The sequence below is a fragment of the Metopolophium dirhodum genome, chromosome 9 (genome assembly GCF_019925205.1).
Source record: "Metopolophium dirhodum isolate CAU chromosome 9, ASM1992520v1, whole genome shotgun sequence".
Taxonomy (NCBI): Eukaryota; Metazoa; Arthropoda; class Insecta; order Hemiptera; family Aphididae; genus Metopolophium; species Metopolophium dirhodum.
This window is the reverse complement of record NC_083568.1, coordinates 23943374-23968745: the sequence shown is the minus strand read 5'-3', so window position 1 is coordinate 23968745 and position 25372 is coordinate 23943374. Positions and strand designations below refer to the sequence as shown.

Here is a 25372-nt window from a genome sequence, read left to right as displayed (position 1 = left end):
GAGTGGGTAGATCGAAATCCAAACTGAGAGTTGGGAAGAATGGAATTTACAGTTAGGCATGGTAGAATTCGTTTAAGTAAAAGTCTTTCGAGGATTTTAGTGAAAAAAGGCAACATACTAATGGGTCGATAAGAAGAGATGGAATCAGGAGGTTTATCGGGCTTGGGAAAAAGAATAATAATCGAGAATTTCCAGAGGATAGGAATATATGAGAGCCTGAGAACGGAGTTAAATAAATGTGCGAGGTGGATGATCGCTTTTTTTGGCAGGCATCTGGCAACTTCACCAGTAATATAATCAAACCAGGGAGATTTTTTGAGGGGGTATTTATCGATGACATATTTAACTTCATTCGGAGTGAAGTGTTTGACAGGGTGAGCTACTGGTAGTGGGGAGCTTAGAAACTCTTCCACAGAATTGATGTTGTTAGGAGAGAAAATATCAGGGTGAGGCTTGAAAATATCAGACAGATGGAGTTTGAACAGAAACTGAATATTAATAATATTTTATGAAAGAAACATGTTATATAAAAGATATACAAAAGAAAATAATATACGAAGAAATCATTTATAAAAATGTAATTAAAAAAAGGTCGCTATATAAAATCATTATTATTACTATAACTGTATTAATTAATTGCTTCGTCAGATTTGGAAAAACATTGATAATTGAATCCTTTGGATGGATGCATAGATCCCCACCATTCTCCTTGCAACCAAATTTCAGACAATATGAAGCTCCAATGTCACGTCGCATTGACTATTGTAGTTTCGTAATACACCATAAATATTTTATAACAATTATACATATTATATTATGCTGGTTGTGGGTTATTGTGTCCCTTATAGGTGCGGGCAGCTCAAAATATTATGGGACATACAAATTATGATAGAACGCTTACGACACCAGTGAAGTACAATTAGATCGCTTACAATATCATAACCAAATATTTGACAGAGATATAATTTAGTATTTACTTAGTGTACTAGCACAGGTACAACATTATATTTTGTATTGGTTATTTCAAACACTTTTTCTCCAGATATAATATTTCAAATATCTTAAAGTTTAATCGCTTATTTTAAAATTATTATGTCTTTGTCATTTATGTGAATACAAATTGTATACTTTAATAAAATTGGATTATAATGTAAGTATCGTTCCTTCCACCAACATAACCTGTAAATTTCTAATAGCCATAATATGCGCGTGGAAGAGCACTACGTTTGCTCCTATCTAAAACTCTTCCGGTTTGCTTGACCAAATTGGAGGATACCTACCAATAATAATATTAATAATAATAATAAAACGTCAAGATAATAATACTGTACGTCGTATGAGTGCGATGCTTGTCATGCAAATAATACACTAATATAGTTGTACTGTTTCCAGTGAGCGCAATGTTCTGGAAATTAATATATTAAAATATTTGAAGGTAACGTAGGTACTTCCACATAGTCGTCTCAGCTTTTTTAGATTCTGAGCGAAGCGATGAATGTATTGATTTTACAATGACGTGTGGTTTTTTTTTGTGTCTGTCATCACCTTTTAGGACAGTAAAAGTGATTGAATTTTCTTCAACAGTAACTTTTCTGATAGGAAAGTGAATCTAGTTGGTACTCGGGGGTTCAAAAGTAAAAATTTCCCAGTAGTTTTCAAAAGCGACTTGAAAAATAAAAGAAAAATTAAAAAAAAACGGGAATTTTACGCAAAATCTGTTTTCGAGAAAATCGATTTTGGTTTTTGGTGTAACTCTAAAACAAATGACCATAGGTACATGCAATTTTGACTGAATGTTTATATTAACATTTTCTATACACCATAACATTTTCCAATTATTTTGAGCTGAGAATAAACATTTTCAGTTACCATTTTTTTAGTTTTTTTTTCTATAAATGTCAATAAAATTGTATTTCTTGATTAAAAATACTTGACAATTTAATAAAAGGCTCCTAGTATATTGTTTCAAAGGCAGATGAAAAAAATTAAAAATCTCACAATTTTTTTTATAAGTATTTAAAGTTCAAATTTTAAAATTTATCAAATTTATAATTTAATAATTGTTTTGTAGTTAAAAATGTATAAAATGTTCAACTTTTATAGCTAAGGATTGAAAATTTAAAACAAGGCTCCACGTAAATAGGTTATATATAAATTAATTTATTCACAAAAATATCATCAAATATACTTGGTAATATCCGAGGGAATGTCATAGGCTGACTGACAGTTTTCGCTTAGAATCGTTTTTCTTATAATGATATTATACCATTGAATTCAAATTTAACACCATCCATTACAGTGACCAACTTGTATTCTACTGTACAGCAGAGCGACATCCACTTACCCACCTTTTTTTTATATTAAATCACTATCGTTTCGTGTGTGATGTTGAAATTATATTTATGACATGATTTAATATTATAATAACGACGATAATACAACAGTATCCAAACCAACTCGAGAAGTGGCGAAGACGAAAAATTGTGGTAGCACGCAACCGTGTAACTGGTGTCGGCGAATTTCGCGCGGACGGCCTGCGCGCTTGCGCTACCCTTCCCTCCCTCCACTGTATGATCGTTGAGGGGTGGAATGGTGGGAGCAGAGGGTTGATTTAGGGGTGGTTGAGGTGGCGTTAGCCGGCCGCCGTGTGTGGCGCCCGAACCGAAAGCAGTACTCTCGCTGACACGTAGGCAAGCCGTCGAACGTATATTCAGCGCCCGCGTGCCACTTTATAACAACTCGTCGACGACCCTACGAACGCGTAAAGTTTCGCGATAGACCACAACCGCTGAACCACACACGACTCGTACCGTATTCCGCCGACTCCGCGTACGCGTAATTATATTTTAGGACTGTTTTTTAAATTTTTTTTTTTTCGTTAATTATTATTTTTTTCGAATCTTTTTGATTTTGTTTTTTTGCAAGTGAATGACGACAGTTGCCTAGCAGAAGACCAAGGTCTCACACCGGTAAGACACCAAATTGATCACATGATTATAAATTACGTATAATATTATATAAAAAAAAAAACAATAATAATAGTATATATAATATTATAATTCTCGCACAGCTGCAGCGTGTTGGTCCTCGTGCACCACACAATATCTCCCCCCCCTACTCTGTCCGTGGCTGCCGTGCCGTCGGTCTAATGCACCTACATTAAAAAACCATTACGCGGCCGCGACTAGTCGCTACAAACATGATATTATTATTACTTTCCGGCAGACGATCAATTTCCTATTTTCCGCACATTTTGTTTTTAAAAAATATTATATTATATTATATTATGTGCGTATGTGCGCGTACCGTATACATTATATCATTGTTATTATAGTTAGGCCGACGAGATTTCCTTCAAATAGGCGTTCCTCGCCACCACTCGTAATACTTACTACAATATTAGATATGTGAGTGCAGCGTGTATTATTAATAAGGAAAACAAATTTTACTGGTTAATTTTATTTTACCCCTCAAAATGTTATGCGACCTTTTAAATTAGTTGTAATAATAGTTTATGATTTATGAAACATGTTACCAATTTCTGGTGAATGTCACTGTATAATTATCAGCTATACCTAATGGTGTACTGTTAAATGGTGAACCATATATAAACCAAACTCGCTTTATGGTTAATAGTTACTTATTATTACTATCATACATAATTATTTATAGTGATTTATGATTATATTTTTATAACAGTTTTTACTTTTTCAGTTTTATACCTATAAAAAAAAAAAATTCGGGGTTTCATTCACACTAAGTTATGGGAATATTACAATTGTTATAAATTTACCGGTCAACTTAATCTTTAACTTTATTATAATATACATATCCTACGGGCTTAAGTGGAATAGACTATGACAACCGTTGCAATAGATTACAATTCAGACGTGGTGAAGAAAAATCTCCATTTATTTTGTAATACGATATTATGTTATTTCTGCGATGCACTCGAGTCAGTCCGGAATATTAATCGAGTTAGTCGTGAATGTGTCTCGTGCAGGAGGGACACCTCGATTAACGCTTTTCTGCAGCAGTCGTTACTCCGTAAAATGGCAACCGTTTATAATAATATCTCGAATAAATAGAGTACCAACTGAAAAATTATTATAAAAAGAGAGATTTGAAATCTCAAATAAAATATTTCCGTACGGTGTGTATCTTCCATTATCAACAAAAAAACTCATTTTGTCATTTTCTTTTCGGTCGTCGCGCTCAAAAAGTGTAACTTGAATTAATATCATACAAAAATAAATAGTTATAATTACATGATACATTGCTACAAAATTGCTATGCAATAACATGGCAGTCCCCGAGTGCCTCAGACTTTTTTTTCATAGCGATATACTTCAATTTATGTTAAGACTACGATATTTCAAATTTGATGTCTTTGAAATTTTTTTATTTCATATTTTTAGATATTTAAATAAAGATTCATGAAAATAAATACCAAGTGTATTTTATTATAATATTACTGAACGGTTAAATGTGGACATTTTTCGGGAGAATTATCGTCTCTATAACGGTAAAATATAGGGTACTTAGATAATCATAAACAATTTTCTCACTAAAATCAACAACGTTTTAAATATATAGTACAATTTTAAAAATACGTTGAATATCGTAAGTTTTAAAATTCATGAAAAGTTTGTGAAAAAAACCATATATTTTAATATGGTACAAGACAGTAGTTAGATAAAAATAGGTATAGGTACTTAATAAGTTGGATATTTTGTTATGATGATGTACGTAGGTACGTCCTGTATAATATACAGTTCTGATTCGTGTATTATTATTAAAACATAACCCGGAAGATGAAAAAAAAATATAATAAATCACTGAATTTTATTCAGAAATAATATTACAGTACATATAAATGTCCAATATAATTAATATTTGGTAACAAATATAATTTTTTTTTTAATACTTCAACGTCATGTTTTCTAGACTTCGCTTGAATAATTGATTGTAAACTGTATATTATATTGGACTTCAGCTCGGTTAATATATACTAAACGAAACAAAGGAGTCGTTAAGATAGCTGTGTAAACTTCACTTCAAAGTCGATTTATTTACCTACAGACTTCCTTACGCGATAATAATAATAATATATCCTTTACACATTCGCGTATAACTGTTTAAGATAATAAAAATTTTGTTCTCTATTCTGTAATAACGCGTTTATTTCTGACACGTTTGTTTTCAGTGTGTAAACATATTTTTCTTTCACTCGACTATTTACTATTATTATTTTTTCCTTTAACGCCTCTTGTCATCTTAGTGTGCAGCTATACGTCGGCACGTGGGAATTATAATATATCACATCACACGCATCGTATAAATCCCTGATATCGACGACAATGAGCTGGTTGCTTTGCTTTTGTGTCTATATAAATATATATATATATATATATATATAAATGTATCACGCGCATAACAAACTTTTTTTTTATTTAAAAAGTTTACGCTCGTGTGATCCGTCTCCCAAGGTGATTACTCATAAAAAAGTATATATAATAAAGCACATTTTAAAATATTACAGTACCTAGTTGAACGAAATTATACGGCTTTAGTGTATAACATTATGATATACCAACACTTTGTGGATTAAAAAAAAAAAAAACCAAAAAGTGACAGACATTAAATGACTGAAAGAATTAACTTCAAAAATGTTTACATGGAAATAAAAACTTCAGATGGAGTAAGTACTTAAAAACGATTAGTGATTGTCATAATTATTGAGCACCGTTGAAAATCATAAATTTGAATAAGACGTGCATAATGTATATTATAGTAGCTAGGTTTCATATTTAAAAAATTAAATTCCGATTATTTATGAACTTAAAATAAACAAAACATATACAAGTATATTCAATAATTGTTTTCTATTAAATTACCTCAATTTTTCTATTGGAACGCTAATGAAAAATTAGTTTTGAATAAAAAGTCTTGTAATAGGTTATTTTATTACTTTTGATTAGGATAATTTCTAATTCTCTATTGTCAAAGTTTTAAGTACTTAAAAGTTTTTAAGAATGACAGCCAATTAATATTTGTTATTAATATCTTAAACCATCTAAAAATAATTTCAATCGTTCCTCTAATAGGTAGTAGTAAAACATTTTTACAGTCATTATTATTTGGTAACAAATGTGTATTATTATTTTCGTTAAAGAATATCTCATATATTTTACTAGAAAAAATGAATTATTTATTATCACTATTCCGTAAGTATTTATTTTTAGTTTTCTTATAAATGGTTTTAAATTATTATTTAACTCATTCAGATGATATTCAAACTTGCGTAGGTATGTTTTAAAAACGTTTAGTCATAACAGTGCAATTAAAAACATTATTTTGTTCATTAATAAAACATAGTACGACATTTTATATTATTAGATCTAAACAGTGAATACGTTTTATATGTTTTAATAATAACTGTTATAATTATAAACAATTTTGTGAATAGGAGGATATTATTAATGTTTTTAATATATCTATAATCTGTTCGTAGTTTGACATGATGGCAATATTTCCGTATTCATTATAAATGCATACAATTTAAGTACTAATATTTAAAATACAATACATTAAGAAGCTACGCAAATGATTATATTATACAATTAGAATTAATTACGAATAAAAGAAGGGACTGTTTTAAAATTATAATTTAAGAAGCTTAAATATTTAAACAAAAAAGATTGTATGAAGACAAATTAAGATTATAGTGGCTGTTAGATAAACTTGAGATACAAACTAACAGAGAAGTATTACTATATTAATTATTTGAATAATATCGGTGCAATCAAATGAAAATTGCAACGTAAGTTTACGTCGTTTTTTTAAATACCTATTTATTTAAATAAAAAGCAACCGTCGTTAATTTAATTATCATTTAGAGTCTATCTCTCTATCTCTCTCTCTCTCTATATATATTCATATATATATATATATAATATAATAAACCATATACATATTATAAAGGCAGGCTTTGTGAGTTCATGCTATATTTTTCAAATTAAAATCAATTGAGATACCTACAAGCCATGAACTAATTCCAACGCGTTTTATAAAATCAGCTTTATAAGACCACTCAATTAAACTGTTATTACAAAACTGGGATCCAATGAAAAGTATAAAAGTATAAAAGTTTTAAAAAGTACCAACCATCTACCCAACTAGTACACAAACATATTATGTATTATAATAATAGCTACAACAAATACTAGTTCTGAAAATTAAACTGGATTCCAAATTATGATTTTTAATAGTTTGTAACCAAATTTTCAACAATATTACTTACAACCATCATGTACACAGTTGTAATAATTAATTACCATATTACTAAACTTCATTCAATTCTATTTTGTGTAAAGTCAAATATATCAGACGACTTTGACTCACAGTGTTATATTTCAAATGATATAAGTGCTTTTCATTTGAAAAAATAATTACCATAATAGACAGTTTAAATGTATCAATATCGTATTTTCAATTTAATTTGTATATTATCTAATTTAGGATTAAACGAAATTGTTATATTGCAATTAAATATTTACAACACGTTTTTATAAGAAATAAAATGCAATAGTAAAATGTATGTAGAATACAGACATAAATAATTAAATGGGGCATATAATGATTTAGAATTCAAAAACCTAAGCCACATTAAATTTCATTCATACAAATTTAATAACGGTTGAAATGAACTTAATAGGAAAAGACACGAAAGGGCTTTGGGGTTATATCATGGAAAAAATAGACATCATTAAATAATATATCATTTCCATTACCTTACACGAGAAGCCAAATTTTAATTTAACGAAATTGATTTATTTATAAAGAAGGAAAACTTAATAATTAAAAAATATTGATTATATTATATTATGCTGTTTAATATTAATGAATAGAATATTAGGTAAATACGAAATGAGATGTTATTTAGTTTATATTTATTATTATTGACCTCATAGAATATTCTATAATTGATTTCCTTTCAACATTTTGAATATCCTATGGTTTTTATGGAAAAACTAAAATTGGTTTAATAGAAAAAATAATTAACAAGCATTTCGATGTATTCTACATGTTTCGTTTACAGGCCTTTTGTAAATCTGCCTATACCTCTATTATAGATGTTATAGATGTTATGTATATAAACATTTTTCTCATGTCCCTCACTCCTCAGTAATCAGTTCCTCTTTGATAATTTGTATATTGTATTGATGTATAAAATCGGGTAACTTGTGACCAATAATATATGAGGCAATATTATAAATTTATATTTATTATAAGTTTTAACATATTATCATTAGTTAGGTATATGAATTTATAACCTAATTAACAAACGTTAAGTTTCCAGTTTATTCAAAATCCGTACAATTTAAAGTAATACTAGATTTAAGGAATATGAATTTATTTTTGAATATGTATAAAATATTTAATATAATATACATAATATATAAATATATTAAAATGTACGTAACGTTTTATTATTTCTGATTTTGTAAGACGTAGGTACCTAAAAAAAAAAATTCTGAATATATACGTGTGATAATAATAATATGTATGACAAGGTTTTGAAACTGTAAAAACTGTCGTTAAAGGGTATTCTCAGTCCTTCGCACCTTTCTCATCTCAAGCGGGCTTACATTTCATTCAAAGGATACATGAAGGATACCTATGTAACTCTTTAGTATTTTTCCAAACCGATCTACTATGTATATGTTCGTACGTCACAACTATTCCATTTAATCGAACTATGATAATATTTTTATCTTTGTCAACTTTTGAACTGTGTGCTATTATCTAAATTATAGTTATGTCTGTAATCATAAGTTATAAAGCAATATTATTCTAAATATTTCTAATTAAAAGTTTTAATATCGAAAATTGTTAAAAAAATAATGTAAAAAATATTTACAAAATACATTTTAAATTATGTTTTTCCATTGCAAATATACCATACTGAGATTGAGTTTAAGATGTTTAGTAATTGATATAACCCGATGAGAAATAAAATAGACAAATTAAATGGTCTCATCAGCATTTTTTAGGCCGAAATAGACATGATCAGTTGTAATTGTTTATATTATAATGTTATTGATGTACTTATCCAAATCCCTAAAAGTATGTAATCCACTTCATCAGAACTGTATGAGCCGTCATTGAAAATTAGTTGGGTTTGAATTATTGACTTGATCCGGAAATTCGATAGTTTAAAGGCTAAACTACGATTAGCTATGTTATACCGTGTAACGATTTGTAAATTATATTTAAATTATCAGTGTTAAAATAGTACGTTTTATTTGTAAACAAAAAAAATTAGCCATTGAAATAAAATCTATAATATACTTAAAATATTGAAATGATTTCTTTTTCAAATTGAAAAAGGGTAACAAATGAAATTAATTTTAGATCGTTAAATATTTTGATGCAATTTAATAATTATTCATATTTTGTGCAATACGTCAAAATTGAAAGCCATAATTTTAATAATTTGTTGTTTAATTGTCAAAATAGTTCTAAATAAATCACTTTACACATCAATTGTTTTATAATGTTTTTTTTGTACCTATAATCTACCAAACAAAACCTAGCTATAAACTAACTAATATTATATACTTTAAATATATTACACTAATAAAAAAGAACACGCTGTATAAATAAAAAAAGGTATATTCCACTGTGTATGCATTTAATATTATGCAATATAATTGTATTATTGAAAAATATTGTTCCATGTATATAATATTTGCTTAGTGTATTGTATATAATACAATTCTGATACAATTGAAATGGATAAAAAAGACCATAGAATATACTACGTCCGCAATGACGATGTTTTATTAGTACAATTATTTCATGACAACATTTATTTGAAAATACTTGTGACGACTTGGGTATTTATCCTTCAGACTTTAATCATCCACAGACCGACTAAAACCTCATTCATACTACTAAAAGGTTTTTTAAGACTAAGGGTTTAGGGTATCCAATTCGTGATCAGGATAATAATTACATATTATATTTTATTTTTACTCAACAATTATTTTCAATATTTGAACTGAAATCAAATTATTTTTAAGTAAACATACCACGATATGATATTATGTATTATGTTCAAATCAATATAATAATATCACGGCGACAGTTGTAAACGTTTAATAAAATGTTACTAATAAGCCAATTATTCACAACGTTTTCTGCTAAAAACATGCCAACCTCGTCAAAAAATCACATTTGTGAATTTTCAAACGAAGAAAAAATCAGATGCCAAAAATCCACCGTGAGACGATGTTCCAAAATAATATATGCTTATTTTATCATTATAAATATACAATAGCTATTATTTCTAACTTGCGTGTTTGTAATAGTATAGAAGATATAATATTATTCCGGCGTTCGGTCCAGATCCTCAATTTGACGATGTTCGTATATGCGAGGACGTTTTCCTACATAGAAAAACACCATAAAAATATTCACTTGGTTTACTTTTAACTCGATTGAAAAGTTCACCAAAAGTAAGGGTATACACGTTTGGACGCGCGCGCCTGCAGAAACAGGTGTTCCCCGTGAGCGCGTTTTCTTGACTCATCAATCACGGTACATAAATGATTAATAACAGCGCAAAAATGTATTGCCAGCAACTACTACGGCCGTCGACTTATTATAATGTTCTCGAACCTAGGAGGGATTGTCCGTGAAACACGACCGAAAAACTATCATGTATCTACATAATACATTATTATTATTATAAACACGCGGGCATGGAGTACTCGAATTAGTGTTTGAAATCTTCTTGTGGGATGCTGTGATGCGTCCTGTCGATATTATTATTATTATTTAAGTAACGCCGCACAATTTTACTTCTGAAAAACTATGCGATGATGATGACTTCGATATTATATAGTGCTACCGAGGCATCCTACATCTTATACTTTTTAAGGAAAGTATGTATTTTACTGACGATTGGGACGCGGCAGTAAGACATGCCAGATATTTAGGTCCTCGGCTCTATGACGTATAATAATAAGTACGTGTATCTGTGTGTAAGAGCATTTTAGTAGTTGTTGTTGTAATCATATTTAACTACCAACAAGGAATCTTCGATTCTCGTTTATTTTTGATATTATTGAAAATAATATTCACCCTTGTATTTTTTGTTTTTCACCGCCGCCGCCGCTACCATATTAGTGATTGCCAATCGTAAAATATGTAAATACATTTTTTTTTTTTTATTAGGTACGATTTATCGACACTGATAAGTGTTAGACGTGCGTTTCAATAGACTCTGAATAAATAATCAATGCGTTTTATAGCTGGTACGTTTTGTTTTTACAAATTTTGCTATTTTTCCGTATTGTAGAAAACTCTGTGCAATATACAAAAACATCAAACTAAGCGATTGATTTGAATGCAAATTCATTCAGTGACATATATAGAGATTTTTGATTTTGAACGACTTTGCCGTCATTGGTCATTAATTTCCAAAAACTCGAGGATAATATAGCTTTTTACGATCAGCATGGTAATAATTATTAGGAGGAGTATTATTACAATATTTTGTTGTTAAAAATAAAATGATATTTTGTATTTTTTTTTATTAATCATAATAATTAATATTTGTATGTTTTGCATTTGTAGTGTTTAAATGTTTAAATCATATTTATATATATATAAAATACATATTTAAATAGATATTATACACATACAGATTACAGTTTATATGTTTTGGTTTTTACGACCCACCTACCTATGTATATATTTACATAATTTGCGTATATAAATACATATTAATTCTAAACATAGTAATAATAATTATAATAACACTAATAAATAATAAGTAAATATATCATATTATCATGTCAAACGTTTACATCCTCATTATAGTTTACGTTACTTGCACACTGAGACGATAAAAAGCAGGGCATCTGCACACATGGACTATAATAATATACACAATATACATAATATACATAATATACATAATTATAGTTCATCTGACTGAGCGAAAATGCTTTTGTACCTACTTAATTGGAACAACTATTCTTGGGCAAATAATGGTTTTCGGACCCAACGCTGGAAATGGTTAGGATAGGGATGTACTCCCATCTCGAAATAACCCAATGCGACGGCGAGGACCACCATTTGAGCGGTTCGTCGAGCCGTGTGACTAGAAAACCATAAACGTACCAGAAATAATTTGCTCTGATGTACAGTAGGTTACAAGTGGATCAAGTGTAATGGATGGTGTTAAATTTGAATTCAATGATATAATATCATTGTATACAAAAAATGATTCTGTGCGAAGACGGCCAATCAGCCTATGATATTACTAAGTAAATTTTATGATGTTATTGTGAATAAAGTAATTTATTTACCTATTTACGTTGACCTTGTTTTAAATTTTTAATCCTTAGCTATTGAACATTTTATATATTTTTAACTACAAAATCATTTTCAAATTTTAAATTTGATACATATTGTATAGACATTTATTGCTCCTTTCAGAATCTAAAAATTAAGCAGAATAATCATTAAAATGATTAAATACATAGTTCGTCAAGTACATCAATCAGTTATTTCAGTTTCATCCTATGTTATATAGAAATAATTATTATCCCGGATATTATATTTTATGCTGTTACAAATGTTCCAGTGCCGAGATGCCAGTTATCGTTTCATGCCAAAATATAATACTTTTTTCAAGATCACTTAGATATTTATTCGAGCCACTGTTCAAATTGAATTGAAAATAAATTAGCCATATAATCTTGGCTACATATAAAATATTAACAGGCGTTTATTTTTTTTTTCTGTCGATTTACTGAATAATAAAAATAACAAATAATTTTAATTCGATTAGTTCAAAGAATTAATATTATTCTTTTACAATGTCAGAAAGTATAATTTAACGTTGTCTTATTACAGATTCGTGTGATTTTCGTATACACAAAATGTACATTACAAGAAAAGAAAATAGTGTCTTATATTTATGGTAATTTTTTATTAATATTTTTTTTTTTTTTTTAACAGTATTTAAAATAAGAAGAACATAATATTATTAAACTATTTGTAAGACAATGTGCATGATCATTTTTTTATCATCTCAGAGCTTAAAAATGGAAAAACAATAGTTAAGAGCGACTATATTTATGATTAACCAGTACTACCATTTACATCTATATAATATAATATTATATATTCATATATTTAAAAATACTATACAGACAACAAAAAAATGTTATTTTTGAACTTAAATTGTATTGATTACCTTTGATTACTCTTGATTCAGTTTATAAAAATATATCTAATAACTTATAAGTGATAATATATGTTTTAATGTTTATATTTTAAAAATATCTTTCACGATAAAAAAAATCATAAATAAATATTTAATTTTCTGAATGTGTGAATTTTAAATATATATTAATATATTAGATACGCATTATAGGCGAGTGAGACAAATTAAATGTTTTATTTTTTCAAACTACGCCTAGCGTCGTTATGTTTTATCATAACAAATAACATTTGTTATTATAAAATAGAAACTAATTCATGTAATTTCATGCATTGATACCCATTTTAGAATTTCCCAATAATTTGTCGTTTTCAATACTGTATTATAAATTATTATACAAATCTATAACTTAAAGTTTCCGGTTAAATTGTTTCCAAATTGGATGTAAAAATCGTCGATAGCAGTAGTAAAATGTTACTCAACTGTATTGCTCTGAATACTATATTATATACGTAATGCTTTCCGATATTATGTAAACGGTATTCGTGTTGTAATATTTTATATTAAGCAGCTGAACCTTTGTTTTGATCAAATATATATTAAACTACAATTTGAAAATCAATTTAATATTCTGAAAATATATATATTCCAGTAATCCTATTATTTCCAGTTTTATATAAGTACTTAGATAAAATGGTGATTTATCAATTATGACTAATTTTTTTAAATTTTGAGGAAAATGATTTGGGTATCGTGTCATGTCGTAATAAACTAAAGACAAGAGCTGCAATGGAGATATCGTGTTTAATTCAAAGTGAAAAGTTTGTTGTTTTTTATATTTATTTTGTATTTTATTTTTTAGCTTGTATCAAGTATACACATAATGTGGGTGAGGTAGAACAGGCAAAAATACACACACAAGAATAGAAATGAGGGGAAAAAAGAAACTTTGGAGCTATTAAAGGACATCTCCCAATAACGTAGCCATAACTTTTCCTATTAGCCAAGGCGTTTCAATATTGCGAGACCATCGTAAAGTCTTGCTTTCCAGCCAATACCCCTCGTGTCCTCCTGCCATTTGAGAAATTACTCAAAACTTTCATATTGGGCTTTATTAAAGTTTTGTCAGAGTTTCACTATTTCTCTGTTTCGACGACACCTATTCTATTTTATTCCATTTTTCCTCTTCATCCTACTGTCAGTACCGATTTTTGTTTTTTCAAATACGATTTGAAATGCTCCTTTTGTCAATAAATATGAAGTTATGTCACGTATCATTGACCAAACCCAACTTCCTCCAACTTTTGTCATAAATATCATTCACACATCCACAGATACATAAAAGTTAAAACTATACAAGCATATAAGTCACGTATAGATTATTGAAAATTATTTTGGATATTTAAATGTAGTACTAATTTTAGATCACGGTACTTAAATATATTTTTAATCGAATAGGTATATATTTAGCTATAATATTAGATTATAGGTATAATCAAAATAAAATTATTGTGTTCATATTTTTATTTCTTTATTATGAAATTTAACTAAATGTGTCGGTATGCATAGTTTAATTATTAATTAAAATATTATTTTAATTTTTTTCATATATATTTTCATTTCATTAACTCTTTCCTCATTAAGACGTATGTGTTTGATTGAAACAATTATTTGCATGTGTCTATTGATTTATTTTATGTTGAATACTATGTACTAATAAAAACTTTACATTTTCTACTGGTTTATATTTTACTATAATAAATACCAAATGTATTTAATTAGTTTTGTCAATGATAAAACTTTTGGATTTACTATTAGAATCAATGTATACCTACTATGAATAAACTAAAAAAAAGAATTATTTATCAACGCCAAAACATGTTATTAAACTTCAAAAATAGTATGGTGTTTATTTTTATATTTTACTATCATCTTAAATTATTTCTATCACAAATTATTTTTTAAAGTTGAATATACATATTATACCTTTGTATATTTTTTCTTAATGTTGTTTAGTAACGAATATGATAATTATAATTATGAAAATTATTTTCTAAAACAATATCACTTTTGAAAGGTAATATGTTTGTAATAATAGAATGTCTCAGTATATCATACAAAAATAAACATTTACATTCACTTAAAATGTTAAAAAAAAAATGCATTATTTGTCCTAAATGGTTAAATACGTAGTTGTATCGTTTGATCTTTATACGTTTTATGTACACAATTCGTTCAAATATTTTAGTGATTTGTGTTACCATGATTTTAATTAAGTTGTTACTATTTACATTCTACATAATATATTAGTTTATCAAAATTGTTATTAACAATCAACTAGGTAATAAATGGAATAAAATACCTGAAATTATATTTATGCAACGACCAGGGTCGTGCTAAGTAAAAAAGAAAAAATGCCTTAAAATACACACATAGGCAAAACACACGCTAAACGGCAGGAATAGAGCAAGCACAACGGTTCACTAAAAACATTTTTTGAGAAAGCATGGAAATTTGTAGTTAAATAAAAAAGTTTGGAAATACAATAATCTCATTGAAAATGTTGCGTAGAAGTGCATGGTGTAGTTTTCAAATAATTTTGAACAAAATATCAACATAGTTATAGCCAATTTAATTAGAAATTATCGTAGCGTATTTTCAAAATTTTATTAGATAATATTTTTCGTGGCCCGTATTACAATGCACTATCTGACACCTATGGCAACCAATTAAAAAAAAAAATAAAATACCAATGTCTACTAAAATTACTATTATAATTAGCAACCTGCGATGGTGACCATTTATAAGCATATAAACTTATTTTAAAAAAAAAGAAAAAAATAACATTGTAAAACCACCATGTTCCTAAAACAAAAAATGAGTGAACGTATAAAAAAAAGGCTCTAAGAGTTGTTATATAATTTTATAGGTAAATACCTAAGTCTTTGAACTATGGATATCATTTATGTTAAAATAACCTGCTAAAAAATTAAACTTTGCTTAGCGACTTAATTTCAAAATTTAAAAATACTATAGCTTAATGAGTAAATAAATAATTAAGCATTATAATAATAATATAGTCTATTATCATTGAAATAAGTAGTGTAATCAAGCGTGATAAAGTCACCGAGCTAAGTTCAATTTTTTAGCACATTATTTTAACATAAATTATATCTATAACTCAAAGAATTAGCCATTTACCTATAAAATTATATCATAAGTCTTTTTATACTTAGCGTTTTTTTTAACACGGAGTATGGCAGAATTTTTTGTTGTGTTTATATATAAAAGGTGATTCACCAAGCATGCTCACCTCCATTTTTCCTTTTAGTAATGAATTCATTCGAATAAATTTGAATTTTAGATTTTAGATTTTTTAAATACACACAAAGACCACATTTTTAAATTCTTGAGATATTTTTTGTATTACTAATAATATTTTAATTTAATGTGCTAAATTTGTATGTGATCATTCATTGTTTTTAGTTTTACCAAAATTTGATGGCAAAAATGTAGGTACTATCAATAATAAATTACAATAATAATAATTTGAATGGGAAAAATAAAACTATATAGAATAAAAAACATTTTTTTTTTTTTGAGTGAAAAAAAGGGGAATAATAACATAAGGACCGCAGATAAATGTATAAGTTTTTTTCGAATTGAATTGAGTTATTTGTTTAAGTTATTGTTTGTACCTGTGGTTAATTTAATAGTATCATAATATTATTTAAATTAGAGTTATAATATACTTTTAGTATTTTAACTGGGGTAACAATGTAGGTAGTTGTACAATTTTAAAGGGAGAAAAAAATGTACTAAGGTTAATTTATATTGCGGATATCTTACAAGGAGGGTAAGGTAGAACTGAATAAAATATAATATATTATAAATGGGATGCATAATATAATATCGTAAAAGAAACAAGCATAATATAGGGTTGAGGGTTAAGGGCTGCAGTAGCCAGTAACACGGTTTTTGTACGAAATTCTTTTTTTTTCTTCTGCTTTATCTCCAGGGGCAGAATAAGTGAGGATAGCGGTGATTCGTTGATTGTGGGTCTAAACCTTGAGGCCATCATGGACGATCCCCGAGTCTCGAACGTCTAGTCGGGTGAAACGTAGAGTACCAATAATCCAGTTTGATCTTCGGGGAAAATCGTCTAGGAGAGATCATGTTTTTCGCAGAACAATTCAAAGTGAAAGAATTTCGAACTACCACAGAAATAACGACAATAATACTGTATTATTATATTATGTATATTGTATATGGTATACCAGAGCAAGCATCAGTAAAGGGTTTTTTTTTATCAAATCCGTTAAAGTCCGTGTTTCTAGACCAGTTGAAATCCGTTCATCGAAAAAAAAAATGGTGGATTTAGAATGAGAATTGATATATATATATATATATTATATTACTGTTACCAATTTTCTCCGGGTGTCTCCAGTGAGTGATCCAACGTCGGGTGCAATGAAGTTTTTCTCATAATATGTGTAATGTGTATGCATGTAAGTTATTTCTTACCATTTCTCGGATGGACCCATCGATGACGTGATGTCCCAAGTATATATAATAATATAGTCTACCATATCGGTGTTCCAATATAAGTGATCCAATCAACAAGACCCGTACAGTTTTTCACCATGTTATGCTTTAAATTATACGTTTAAAATATAATTTATTATTTGTTTATTATTTCTCTATTACACCATGATACACACTGATATTTTAATAACTAAATTCACTTTTAAAGTTGTATTTCAACGAACAATATATATCTGAGCTCTAGCTCTTCCCCATATTCCCCCCTTATAAATTAACTAATCTAAAATACTTGTTATATACGACTATGTGCCTATTAACTATAATATATTTATATATTTCAAACAATTACAAATTAACCTCCAATATCAATTAATTTTCATGATAATATTTTAATTTATCATATTACATGTCGACTAAATGATGTATTGTCTAAATTGAATAAATACGTAAAAATACATATGATAGCTATCTGGTATATGAGTACCTTTATTTTATTTTTTTAACTTCAGAAACTATAAATTTTGTAAAATAGTAAACATACATGATACGTCCATATATTTGATAACGCCATGTAGTATGTATTTAAAAACAATTTTATAAAGAAAATATATTTAATATAAAACACCTAGACTTATGACAATATTTTATTCATTCATTTTATATATATGTATATATTATTTTTATTAAATTTCGATTAATTAATATGAAATATTAGCAATATTTATAACATGTTAATTTATTAATGTGTAAAGCTTTGATATTATGAGGATGAACTTTATAGATATAGATTATAGAGTGAACTTGGTTATAAAATATAAGTAACATCGTACATATAGTCGTTTTAGTTGAAAATTTAAACGTTATATAAACTATAATATTGTAAATTTACTATATAATTATGATCAGCATGTTGTTGTAAACAGAAACCACAACAAAAACCTAACGGCAAAAAAAGGCCAAGTTCCAAATTCTCTCCCAAAAAATAAAAGTAGTGAAATCTACATTGTGGCCAAGCCTGCTATTTTTTAACTCATAACCTCACTGCACTGCTACATTAAAGAGCAGCGCTCCTCTTTTATTTGTATTGTTTAACACTTGGCCAGTTTCTGAATGAGGCATAAACTAGATTTGGCCGCAATGTAGATACCACTACTATGATTCGCTGTCTTTTTTGAGAAGAAATCTAAACCTTTTTCTTTTTTCTGAGTTCTCTTCTCCCCATCACCCACGTAAGTCATAAGTGAGTACATTCGATAATGATGTTTTATGCTGGCCAAGTGTTAAACAATAAAAATAAAAGAGGAGTATTGCTCTTTAATGTAGGAGTACAGTGAGGTTATGAATTAAAAAATAGCAGACTTAGCCACAATATAGATTTCACTACTTTTATATGCCGACTTTTTTGGGAGGGAGTTTGGAACTTTGCCTCTTTTCATCACTAGGTTTTTTTGGGGATATCATTTATTTTTGCGGGCTTCAGCATCGTGGACGAAGTGTTATTTTTTAATTTTTTTTTTAAATGCCGTAGATTTTCTCTGTTGAGGAGCTGAAAGATTGGAGCGTCGTCAATACCAGACAAAGATAGCCAAGTACGATCTTTTATTTTTCGTCCTTAACCTTTTTAGATAGAATAGTTGTTAAGTCTGGCCTATACAAAGCTCTTAGACGGCTTTATTCAACAATGGCACTATCCTTGGCTTTCACCTGACAGGGATCAAAATTAATTAAGTGAACTCCCTGGAGGCTTGTCACCCTGGAGAGTGCCACGTATGCTTAACCACACGAGAATGTTGAGTTGCCAACATCTAACAAACCACACCAACACGATACGTCGCGATTACGATACGGTCGTGGCTATTTCAATAACTCCTTCTTTGTATTATACAAAATAATGATAATTCAGTGATAATAATTTAATTCAATTCATAAGAGTATGCACTTTTTTATCAATGTTTTCTTATGACGTTATCACGTAAAATTATCGTCCGTAAACCGACGAATATTATTAAAATATTCTATATTTGAATAATTATATTATATTTTGTATTTTAATAAAATAAATTTACGAAAACATTATTATGTTTTATAAATATATTAATAAGTCAACTGCAAACAATTTTTTATTACCATATTGTAACGCTGTTTGAAAGAAAACGTTTATGTGTGCTAAGCGCGCCACTTCATATGTTTAGAAATACACTCTCTAAAGCGACATTAATTTTGAAAAAATTTCAATTTTTAGATTTTTACCTTTAGTTACACTATAAAACCTACCTTTGTGCCAAATTTTACGTTTCTATCTATACGGGAAGTGTCTTATAATTTTGATGAAGAGTGAGTGAGTGAGTGAGTGAGTGAGTGAGTGAGTGAGTGAGTGAGTGAGTGAGTGAGTGAGGTAGTAACAATATTGCAAATTTTGAAATCCTCCCTTTTTGAAATGGCACAATATTAAGGGCTCATTTTCTTACAGCGTCCTAAACTACTCAAGATTAATCTGTGTTTTAAATTTCAAAAGTTTACCTTAAGAGGAAACAGATAGATATATGGGTTAGAAAAACTGGGCGAATTGGTTCGTGTAAAGATACACTGGCATTCCTGGAACTTGGCCTGGCTCAGATTAATTTAATTTTCAAATTAAAATATCTTGTTATGCATCTTGTTCATGAAAAAAATTATACTTTAGTCAACTTTGTTGAATACGTAAAACAGTGGTTCAATATTATTAGATTATTTATACAATAAAACAACTTAGAGGTTATGTTTTTTAGCTATATTCAAGAAAAAAATTGATTGAAAATTGAAAATGTTCATTTATTAAACGCTTACGTTTAAAAATATGTATATAAATATAATATACCTATTTTTGTTGTACTACACCAATCAGTTTCAATATTTTTCTTTAACATAGCACACAGTGATCTTCACAAAATGTCCACAGCACTGTTTCAGCCACAAACAACTTTTTCTTCAACAAACACATTTTTTTTGTTGTTATATATTAATTTCATTAACCAAATTAAATAAACAAAATATTCTCGACGGACCATAAACAGCATACAAAATATATTCCAAACCAATAATATTATAACCACCGACATTATACATCAAGTTGAAAAATAAAAATATTAAAACAAGAATGTCTAATTTATTTGGACACCAGGACATTGCAAAATATACGGAAACAATTAGCTGACAAACACGCAAAAAATAAAACAGTTTCCAAAGCTCCCTCACAAAAATACACTACAATATTACGATATTAGACAAAAAAAACACTTATAATAAATTACACAGAATATTTGACAAAATCACTGTTTAAACCAAAATACAAAATTACGAAAAACAAACAAAGCATAAATCCTTGGCCACAAAATCTAAAACCTCAAGAAAAACAGAAATAATAATAAACCGACTGAGAATCGGCCACATCCACCTCACACATGAACACCTCATGAAAAACCGAATACCAATGGAATTCACCTTACGTGGAGTTCCCTTCACAGTAAAACATCTGATGACAGAATGAAGATCGAATGAAGAAAAAAAAGAAAAAGATAATACACCAACGAACCTATATGACATAATTGGACCCGACTTTCAAACAGAAAACGTGGTATTATTCCCCAGGAGCATCAAAATTAATAAATACATGTATGAGAAACACTAAAAATTAGTTATAAGTCATGAAGTTCCATAAGCGTAACCGGGAAATTTTTCTGAGGGGGGGGGGGCGAAAATTGTATCATCAGCACAAACCCTCCGCTGTAATTGCACAAAATACACATTCAAATATGCACTAAAAATATCAGAAATATGAATTTATTTATAGGTATGCACTATCATTTTAATTTATGCACTCAAAATATGCATAATATAAAAAATATTAATATATCAACACTTGGTTGTCGGTTGAAAAATATCTGCACCAAATTCCTATACAAAAAGTTTCAAACGGCCTTCAACCGTTTTTTTTCTTCCGGCAATGTTTAAGGCGAGGTTTAAGGTGAAATATGAATAATATTATTTTATATTTTTTATAGTTTTTCAAAAACTGGGTGGGCTACAGACGTAACTGAGTGGGCTAAGCCCTCCCTTAGCCGCGCCTATGTAAAGCCCCTCCATTATTATTGTTATCAAATTATTGTGACCATAAATATGTAACATTTACAGTATAAAACTATTGTCCCCGTCACCAAAGCTAAAGAGTAATTAAGAATAAATACACACAATTGTACTTTATTAATTATACATTAATATTTATTAATTTATATTTTATTGTATGAATTATTGTATTATTATATTTTGTATTAAATATAGTTACTACTTATTATAAATGAAAATCTTTCAAAAGCTCAAATCACATCTCTAGAAAATGCTCGAGGCACACCTGTTGAAAAGTCACTGTACTACATCCCACTATAATTATTTACCGTTTTAAAGCTTTTACAACCGATAATATTTTGGTTTTTGAATTCATGATTGTGTAATTATGACACATATTATTATTTCATAACTATTGAGGTACAACGTTTCTTACAAATCAGCCTTAGGTTAATTTTAGTAAATAACGAAACATGTCAAGTGGAATTTATTATCAATAATAAATTACAACATAATCCTCGTTCGTTGCTGAAACAAAATATGAGATACCTTGGAGCGTATTTAGTCTTACTTTTATGAACATTATCTTAAAATATAATTCTTACAATCAGTTAATTGAGTTTCCATTTTACTTTGATAATTGAAATTTTAAAATATTAAGTACTTACTCATTTGATCTAGTAAATATTATATTAAATTACATTATTAATTAAGATAATTTAAAAAAATGTATAATCTATATTATCTCTTACAAAGATTTAGTTTAAAATACATGGAAGTAAAGAAAGTATGCGTCACATGGTGAAATTCTAAGTTTTATGATTTAAATGTCTTTGTATGAGATATACAGATAAATATTTATCCAAATCTAAGGTCTTAAATGTAGAATTCATTGTGTGGTTTTACGAAGATAAATATAATTTATGATGATCATAATCCATTTAATTAGGTTATTGTACATGTTGTAGCAAACATTAATTATGAACAAAAATAATACTTATATCCCAATGGCCTATGTCGCTATCCGCTGAGGGTAATATTATTAATAAAAACAAAACAAAAAAAATAATTATAATAATATGTTGAAAATTCGACTTAATTTTAGTATTCAGTACCTAGTCAACAGAGACAATAGTCGATACTCATGTTAAGCATCAATATGTATTCCTATTTCCTAATAATAATATTTTGTTAAAAACTCAATATTTATTTGTTGTATCTAATACCGCGAAAGAAGGTTCCATTTTAATATACTATTGATTAAACGATCTGTTTCCACAGCGCCTATACATTTTTGTAGTGTTATTAATTGTATTCATGTACACATACGTATATAAAATATTATATACGAAAAAAAAAATTATGAGTGTTTTTTATTATAATAAACACAATGATTGATTGTATTCATAGTGCACATTTAATACATTAATCATTGGAAATGATTACCTAAATCGAATTCGCCTCTGAATTATTTATGAAAAATCATCCGTAAATTAAAGTTCGTCTTTAAACTTATATTTATTTTGTGAATAAATGTATCGTTTGAAAATATTATTATTATTTTTATTTTTAATTCAAACATTTAAAAATATAAATCAACTTATTAAGTATTTAATGACTTTTAATCTAATTCACTAGATAAAAATCAACTTAAATAGAGACATAATCCGTATGTCTCCATGGACATTACAAATAACTGAATGAGCTACTCGTTAATAATTAAATATTTGACGTCTGAATAGTATTTATTTTGAAAAAACTTTTTTTAATATCCATAAACGAGATTTTATATTATAAATAAACTGACTTTTGAATATGTTGACTCTTTAGTATTTACTATAATTTGTTGATTTTTGATGATTTTAATAAGCACTTTTTGTCTTATTATTTTCGTGAAATTTTCACTGAAGTGTTTTTTGTTTATGGACGATACTATTTAAAAGTAAACAAATTACATGCTGTTAAGTTTTAAAAGTTTAATACGATGTTTGATGAAATGGGTACTTATGTATAATTATATTTTAACTGCAAATTTCTAGTTATTCTATGTGTCTGTCCTAGTTCCAAAATATTGTTGTCATTCCAATTAAATGCAATCTTGGCAATAGTTTAAGGTCATCAAGTCACTAGGATTGTCATTTATGTATTATTATTTATGTAAAATCAATAAGTTTTCGGTAAAATAATACGTGTTATTTATTTGAATGTGTATAATTCCGTAGGTATTTGAATGCTTATGGTTACTCTTAGTAGATGAATATTTAAGTGCAAAATACAATACAACGGGGGAGAAAAACACTGATATTAATATTTAAATGCAAGGCATATAATTAAATACGTGTACGTGTAACCACAGAAACGTGATGTGAAACTTTCCATTATAATATGAATTTTAATAACGTTAGGTACCTCAATATAGTTCAATATGATTGCATTGAAAGAACCAAACAAATTAATATATCAATATAGAGTTTTAAAACTATGGATATGGTTTTTATTTTTAATTTGATAGAAAAAAATTCATATTATTCATTCGTATTTTTATTGACATGCATAATATGATGACTAGTGTCAAAAACTTCAGTACAAATTCATAGGAATCTTTTACATATTTACAACCCTTGGAGAGGTCGTTAAAGAAGTAGATTTTACCTCAAGACGGTTCTACTGCTGAATAATGTTAGATTTTCTACAAAATCGCTTCGGTATATATATATATATATAATATTGTATATATTGTTTTTTGTTGCTCCTAAGCCTATATAGTGCTCTCGAAAGTACAAGAAAACGAATTCAAACCGCACAAAAAAGGTCAGCGATAAAAGTTTTGGGACGCGTTTCAATGGGCGAAACTCTATTTGTTAAGGACAACATCATTGTTTTGATATGATGTAAAAATAATAAAATAACAAAATTATTGCACAGAATCCCTTTACACAGCTTCCCAGCAGTCACTAACGTATCTATATTTTGGGAGTATGTGGGTAATTTTTACGTTTTTCTTCTATAGTCGGACATACCATAACGTTCAATGTCGTTTTATATAACATCGTAAAACTCAAGTATATAATTCACATACTATACTATAATAGTCCTTATGTAAAAGTTAGGTTAGTCCGAGATTCAGTACCGTTCAAAAATGAGGAATTACAACCTAACAATAATATTATAATTTGTTTTATTTTTGTGAAAATGTTAGTTATGGTTAAGGTTCTAATGATTTCACGTGTTCATATTTTAATACATATATATGGCACCAAGCACGCTTGATCGTATTTATTTATATATTCAAGTTTTGAATTTTAGACATTTTAAAAATACTTATACAAAACTGCATAATTGAAAAAGAAAAGGAGGATGGGTTTTTAGGTAGTAATATTTAGTAATATGTTGGCGTAAAAGTACTACAATAAATCACCACATTTCAAGTTAAGTTTAGGTTAACAATAATAATAATAATAATAGGTATTTAGAATTTCAATA

At 27.9% G+C, this 25372-nt stretch overlaps 1 protein-coding gene across 4 annotated transcripts in view; it reads left to right on the top strand.

Annotated features, from left to right (window-relative positions):
• Nucleotides 1-2686: 2686 nt before the first annotated feature.
• Nucleotides 2687-25372, top strand: part of LOC132951602 (acid sphingomyelinase-like phosphodiesterase 3a) — a 221146-nt gene continuing 198460 nt past the window's right edge. The window contains exons 1-3 of one of the 4 annotated variants that reach the window (XM_061023391.1): nt 2687-2969; nt 12934-13000; nt 19317-19377. The gene's annotated coding sequence lies outside the window, so the exon portion shown is untranslated. The remainder of the gene's footprint in view (nt 2970-12933; nt 13001-19316; nt 19378-25372) is intronic. The other 3 variants (XM_061023393.1, XM_061023392.1, XM_061023390.1) reach the window with 3 other exon arrangements.